Here is an 8,415-nt window from a genome sequence, read left to right as displayed (position 1 = left end):
ACACTGTCGGAGAGTGGTAGCACCCTTAAAGCATCCCCCGAAATCTCGGTGCACTGTCAATCACCGAAATCAATCAGCGAAACGAAAGAATCCGTTCGACACCCGGCGGCTCGTTTAATCACCAAACGATGCACGATCTATATTTATGATATATGATCTCACTGTACGGTACGATGCACGATAGTCGGCAAACACTGAGAATGGCAAACGTTGGACGAAAAATTGAGTCGATAGAATTCTCGGAGGACTTCGCCGAGCAGAGGTCCTGCTTCGGTGGAGGCTGAACGTGAATTGAGGGAAGTGCAACAGTGCAGCTGTTATTGTTGAACACGCGCTCGGTCACGTGGCTCGCCCCCACCACCTGCCGCCACACGCACACGCACGCAGCCAGAGTAATTTTTCTGCCACCGATTCGGCACCCTTACGATTTTTACAGTGGTCGATGACCTGGCTGATCCCGATCCGCTTTTTGACCTGTTAACACTCGCTCGACCGCAGTTGGTCCCCTCGGACCCTCGAATTAAGCCTCTTTTTATTGACTTTCTTACCGAGCTGCTTATAACCCTCCTTATAGTTTCCAATGTACTAAGCCGGACGAAATAATCAGATCGAATAGCAATCTTAGCATATTTGGGCATTTCAAGATAGAACATGTTAGCTTTATGCGTCCAGTGTTGGGCAAATTTTATATTGTATAGTAACTAGGTAATAATAACTAGAATCTGTATGCAAAATAAGAAGTTGTTTTTCATTAGTTGCAACAAACGAGAATTGCATAGATGTTTATTCTCGACCCGAATCATTTTAAATGAGTTTTTCTCTTTTGTATTTCACCAAAAATAATTTTGTCATGGATGCATCAAATCCGCTGTTTAATAAAAACCCACTAAATTACAATGTCTCATTTGCAAACAGTAATTAAATATTTCGTTTGATTAAAAAGTTATTTTAATAAACCCATAAATAATTTATTTTCCATGTCTCTTTTTCAAATAAAATATTACCTTTTTATTCGAATTTAGGTGAAAAATCTTCGTTCTGGAAAACAGTTAAAAAAGATAATACAATAAATTGCAAGGGGTCATTATGAAGAAGAAAATTATCTCGTAAAATTATCTGTTGAATTATTAGAAAAAATTACGTGTTATCAATCGACGAACAAGACTGTCAGTTAACAGGTTGATATTTAGCCCCTCGAATGCTATGTTACCGAACCTCCCGATTAGAATTGCTCCCGATCAACGTCCGTAACTAATGGCGCGAAGAATGTTGTTTTCGTAGAAGAGTTTCACGGATCCGCAAAGTGTCAGGCGAGATCCAATTCGAAACTTTTCCGAGCGATCGAACGGGAAACTCGAGACCAACCTGCACACGTTCCTCGACCCCGTAAAAAAGCCTGGATTTTTGAGGAGGTGTTTCGGAAACCCGAGCCCGACACGCGCCGTAAATTTATATCGAGCGTGCAACGACGCGTCGTGACACCGAACCCTACACCGACGTTGTTGTTACATTCTTCTCTATCATTTTTCATACCATCGATTCTTACGAAACAAATTTGATAACGCGGAGAGCCCCAAAAATTTGGAAACCCACAATAATGGACTTAATACAATTCTTTCTAAAAATATTTCTCCACAGTGATTTTGATCTTTCATATCAGCTTTTTTAGGAAACTGTGCAGAACATGCGAAATATTAATTTACCGAACGGTCATTTCACCATAAATATATCTGTTATTATAGGGTACTTAAATCTAGTCACATTTTTACAGTTTTATAACATTGACGTTGAACAATATTTATTTTTTCTATCTTATTTATTTTATTTTTATTCTATTTATTTTGTTAATCGCAAAAGGTATCTAATATTTAAAAATTTACAATAGTACAATTTAACACTGTTATCTCAATAATAAATAAGAAATAATAGATAAAGCCGATTTATAAGATACTGGTCGATAAAGTGTTAAATTAACACTAAACTTACCGTGATCAAAGTAACTGGTTTTTAATGTTACGATACTATAAATTTTACAAACCTCTTTTTGAGAAATGATTGCATGAATTACTTTATTGAAGCAAGTCTTATAATTAAAACTTATCGAAATCCGAACTGATTCCATCTTTCCACTCTTACGAGTCAATCCATTCCAGTTCTCATTATTCATCTCGATAAATATTGCTAGTTACAAATGTTCGTTGGAGCAGACTAATTCTATCACTGACACGAAATTATTTTCATATTGATTGTTCATCCAAGAGAGTCTGCTTTACCAATAGCCTGTTGATTTCTGTGGATCAGAAACGATGATCTTCGACCACCAAGCCACCAACGTATTCAAATTCCCGGGTGGTCGGAATTCTACAAGCGCCGATACAGAAAATTTATATTTAAGATTCCAACGGGACAGCGTCACGCGACAGTCGCAACGGAGACAGGGCGTTCGGGTTTCATATAAAAATTCCTAGTAAATTGCGCGAGGCGAAAACAAAATTCCTAGAGCCAGGTGACTCGGTCTGGCATATGGAGTCGATTCGGCCCAGCGACCTTTGATTTGGACGATCGCATTAGTTCCAGGTTCCAGCTAGGTAGGATCGTCGATGAAACGTTACCCATAGGCGAGACTACACCTAGAGGCTATCGACAGATTGAAAAATCTGTGGATCGCGATGGAAGCAGCAGCCGTTCGTGAAACTCGAGAGTCTCCGTGTGGAAGGCACGGTCCACAAGAGCTCGAGACTTCGGGGACACGCCAGGACCGATCGAAAGCTGAATTTTTCGATCCGCACAGCGTCATCTCAGACCGATGGACTGCGATCGGTTACTTCAGCTGCTGGCGCAGCTGACAAACCTTCTGCCGCGCGGCAGCCTCGCCGTTGAGTAGCCACCGGTGGATATTTTCTGTGAGACAGGTGCTCGCAATCTGCTCAGACGACAGCCGGCGCTCGCGCCGACCGATTCGTTACTATACGTAGCAATCGTCCGCGCAATGATCATCCGCATCCGATCGTTCCGTGGACCGTCATCGATCTGTGGGTGAAACATGCATAAAAGCGCGTCCCGCTGCATCCAGTACTTCAAATTTTGATGCGACTCCTGTCCAACGTGGCCAAACTTGCGCTCATTCGGGCCAGTTTTATTAATTAGTTCTTTCCAAATTAAGAGATTCGGGTCCTTTGCATAAATCAATAGCACAATGTGTCAAAAACGTGCCTTGTAGATTTCTTAGTCGCAATTGGTTACTCTGTGGTCCTGGAATAGCAGACTAAATTTTTACATAGAACTTTAAACTGTAAGTACCTGGAAACTTACGGAGAGCTTTTAACGCGTTTCTCTCGATACCGTGTTTATTTAAAATGACTAAATGACTTCAAACAAAGTTTAGTTTTTTCGTTACAACCATGACCAGGGATTGAAACTAAAATTAAATTTTACTTTTCATTTGCAATATTTTTAACATTAAACCTGCCAAGTCGGTCAAAATGACCGATTACACACTTTTTTTTATAAATTTTTTAGATTATAGTCTTTCACATGAGAAATTATGAAATGGATGTCACGATTGAAGCATAAATTGTAATACAAATGGCAGAAAGTCTAAATAAATCCGGTCTTGCCATTCTTCTAAAGCAAAACGCGTAGCCACTGCTCGAGCTCAGTAGGTTTAGTGTTAACCCTTTGCACTATAATAACGAGTCAGGCTCGTGACGTACGTTTCGTTCACGATTCAATAAATATGGCTGTCCATCATCTCTATTAAATCGAAAGAAAATTTGAATCCCCTGTCATCGAAATTTGGGAATGAAAGTAAACGAGGACAGTCAGGACACTAGGATCACCTCGCGACATCAAGGAAATAATTAAGGACGAAACAGTCGTAATCAACGTAGCTCTAAAAGACATAATAGTGCAAGGAGTGAAGGAGCTCTTTTGAGCTGAAATTGTATATCAAAGAAAATCAAAATCTGTTCACGAACATTAGGATTTGCTTAGTTTGTCAAATGATTTATTTAAAATAGTTTCGATATCAGCTTAAATTATCTAAATTTAAAACAATTTTTGAACAAAAGCAGAACCAAGTTTTTTTATTCGATTCAAAGGTTTCTCTTTACATCCCCTCCCCCTTCCCCCACCCAAAGTTCTAGAACGATGTTACATTTAGTTCTCTATAAAACATTAAAAAAAAAACATTTAATTTTCACATTTTTATTTGATAGTAGCCCCCTTTAAAAAATGTTGTATGCGACATATTTGAGGATCTTTCGAATTTACTGCAGAGATTTTCGTGGACTTTTCACGGTGTATTGCAATTTTGCTATTATTTTCGATGGATGTCAAAGCATTCTACATCAAAGTGTCGGTTATCCGTTCTTGTTTTACAATGTAGTTAATTAGAATGGACAACGTAAAAGACAGGCCGTTGTACGAATATGACACGTTTATGAATACCCCTGTAACTCGATAATTAAGAAATGTTTCTTCATAGAAGTCGTAGATTAATTGAGGTCAGATGCCAAAAAAAATATTTTTTTATTTTCGTTTCCCAAGACAGGCTTTTCGACAGGTTTTCCGAGAGTCCAGAACATTAAACAGACGTCGAGGTTGCCGATTTTTCGCAAGGTACCGACAAGATCGATCTGCAAAAAGCTAAGATATTTTTACTGCGGGGAGAAGTTCCAACAGGATTTGTGTGCGCAAAGACTTAGTACGGAATTGATTATGGTAAAACGATTACCAGCTGCGCGTGTAACCTGGCAAAGTGTTAAAGGCAACGGATTTGAATTAATTTGTCGAACGTTCGAAACTGGTGTGCGGCGGTTACAGTAATATCGAAGCGGTCGTGTCTATAACTGAAATGCACCGAAATATACGGACGCAATCATGGAGATAATAATTTTAACAGATCTTTTATACGTTTTACGGAATTTGTAACATTAACGAGGTAAATTATACGGAAATTGTAACATTTCTCTTTGTACGTTTCAATCATGTCTAATTTACTCACGACATAAATTGCAGAGCTGAATGTAACTTTAATGAATTTTCGTGATTTCAATTTTCTTCAGCTTTTCAAGCTTATACCTTCTCCACTACGATTTACTTTTACTGAAAGGAACGTGCTACAATTGTAATTGTTGCTTTTAAAATTTTCGAGCGCCAAAGCCACGTGATTATTCCAATTAAATTTGTTCGTAACACATGTTGGTATATTCAGAATAAATAATAATATTCAGAATAATAAAGAGTTTTTATTGAATCGCATCGATACATTCGTGTTCAAGAATTCGACGTCATCGAAAATTAATCGAGCTGTTGTCTGGAAATCGAGAGAAACGAAGATTACGAAATACGTATGTATCCCAGCTGTTCATTTCACGATCCCTGCAAACCGAGCGTTTCCCATACCTACTAAATGCCTACTGTTTCATCCCACGACAGTAACATCAACTATAACAACAACAGCAATCACAATCACAACAATAACAACCACAACCATAACAACAACCACAGCCACAACAACGATAGCTGCAACAGCCACAATAGCCTTATGTTCGGAAATATATAAAGCCTCGTGTACACCCACCGCATTATAGGCTCCCATTATATGGTATTATATGAACCACTTATTATCTTCTCTCGTTGCTTCATCCCTGTTCCTAGACACCGTCTGTTCAAGCAAACCTCGGGCTCGCCCTGCCCCCCCCCCCCCCCCCAAACCCCGGGATTTCACAATTTATTCACACAAGCGTTTATTCAAGTTTTGCACGCTGAAGAGTACTTTGTTCACAAAAATAGTTTTATAATTCTATCAACTACGAGACAAACACTTTCATGCCTTCATGCTCCACGTTCACTGTATCAAGAAACTACGATCGGGGCTTGCTACTATTTCAACTTCAGATCTTTAATAATTTGTAGTTACTACACTATGAATTTTATACATTTATAAGAAAATTGACTGGTTGCAATCTCAAACGAAAGCGAAATTAAAAGTGTTCAATGATGTCAGTGTTTAATTTTTTATCTATTAAACTGATTAAAGAAAGAATTAACTTACTATTTCGATTTTTATTTCGCATAAAGACCCGCAGTATAGTAATTATGTTGTGTGGCCTTTTATTCTTTTTTCCAAGGTCCAACGTTTGCTACATATAGATTTTACGTTCCGTTGTTTGTTGAAACGTATTGTAAAATTATGCAATTTCTATCACAATTATAAACGAACCTTTCGCAACGGAAAGGTGCAACTTCAGCTTCGGCTAAACATCGTACAGGATGACGATGATTAGCAGGCTGCGAAAGCTGCGCCGGGTGTCTTTGATCGATAAGAAAATATAATTATGTTCGCAGAGATAATTAGAATCAAGGGGCGCATCTGTCGGCATCAACCACAACAACAATAACTACGAAAGCCACAACAGTCGCTAAAACAGGAACAATAGTCGAAACAGCCACAACAACCGCCAAAACAGCAACAATAACCGAAACAACCACAACAACCACAATAGCCACGTGGCCGACATGTCATATTTCTGACAAATTAAAATTCATATACACGAACATTTTATAAATCTCATGAACAGACGGTTCGTTGTTACCCACGTTGAACAATTTCGACACATTTTTTCATTACGAAACATAAATATTTGTCCATGTTTTAGAGATCTTTGTTGCGAATTAGACGTACACTAGTAATACGAATAGTTTGGTCTGATTTCTTATAATTTTTGACCATGAAGGAATGGAATGAAAATTATGAACAGTTCATTACGGTTTTTAATTTTACCCACAAGTGGTACTTTAGCTAAACGTCTACTTTACTTAAAAGCTGATTATTTAGAAAATTTGTGGGTGAACTTCTATTTGGAATCGTTGAGAAAGAATTCACACTTGCAGATTCATCAGATCAGCTACTACCGTTATAACGGAAACTTTATTAAGTAACTACATGCACGTTTGTAATAACATCAATCTCGAAATGAGCCGCCCAGTGCACACATCGATTAACTCCACTTTTTGAAAAATCTTAAATTTAAGTGTCAAAGCACTTGGTATAGTCATAACTTTTTATATTTATAATAACTTTCCTGAATAATAAAGATTAACACCATTAAACGGCAAAATTTTTTTTTTCTTTTTTTTTTGGCTATTCTTTCTTGTTAATTTTATACATTAAATTATACGTTAATTGAAAGCTATATCTGTATTTATTCATTCTACATTATATATGTGAATCTATGTTATAACAGGAATTTTAAAAATCAATGTACATCATTTCATCGCGTTTCTCGACTTTTTGTTTTATGGAGTTAGTCGATGTGTGCACTGAACGGCTCAAATCATTCTGATTGATTGCGAGAATTACTATAACACGAGGTACAACGAGTTACCTGTTTTAATAAAACTGCGATGAATTTCTGGTCTTCTTGATATCTTTGGCGTCATTTCCGCCATTTTAACTTACGCTTGAATCTGACAAATTACTTTGCATTCGTAAGTTCAAATTTTAAACATATACGTTAAACTTAAGGACGAATAATGAAAGCTTTGCACTCTCACATGCAGTTAAATTTTGATTTAATGGTACGTAACTTTCACTAATGTTCAGTGAACTAAATGGCTTTATGGATTTATGACATGGTAACTCTGTAAAATGAAGGAAGATTAATTGCCATATTATTTTCGGTTTTGCAGAAGGCATCTTCTGTTAATTGCAAGAAATTTTTCTTTTCACAGTTTATTGTGAAAGGTTCATTAAGGTTCTTTCTTTTTGGAAGGGCCCATTTTCTGTAATTGCCTCCGCTTTCTTCTCTAAACTAAAGAAATATTTTTCATACATATCAGATAACCGTAGACATAGTGAAGCTGGCCACCGCGAAGTATGTTCTTTTGGAAAGCCTTCAGGAAAACTGCTATAAATTATACATTTCTGCATATTTATAAATAAAAAAAATAATATTGATAATATAAAGTCTTATACTTTAAATAAAGATTGGCTTAAAAAGGTTTCGTCCAATACTGGCACAATATCTAATTTATTACTTACGATTAAAAATATAATCTTTTCACGATTAATGGTTATTAAGTTAATTGAAACCAATTATTACCTTACCTTCGATTATTTAAATTATTCATTAGCTATGATTACTGGGTTGTTTAATAACCATAATCATTTAATCATGAACACATCACGTTACTTGAAATTGTTAATCATGAATCAGATTACTTTTTGCGCAGCTTTGATCTCTAGTTTTCGGTTTGTCTAAACAGTCTCATCTTCCAGCGAGATTATATTAATTTGTTTAATTCTTCATTAAACTGTACATAGGAAAAGTCTTAAGTAATTAAGATGGTCAAAACTGCTCTTAAAAGTTTTTCTATGACTCTTATACCGTTCGATAACTGACCAAGAAA

This window comes from Augochlora pura, chromosome 2 (assembly GCF_028453695.1).
Source record: "Augochlora pura isolate Apur16 chromosome 2, APUR_v2.2.1, whole genome shotgun sequence".
Classification (NCBI taxonomy): domain Eukaryota; kingdom Metazoa; phylum Arthropoda; class Insecta; order Hymenoptera; family Halictidae; genus Augochlora; species Augochlora pura.
Note: the sequence above shows the minus strand (reverse complement) of the source record.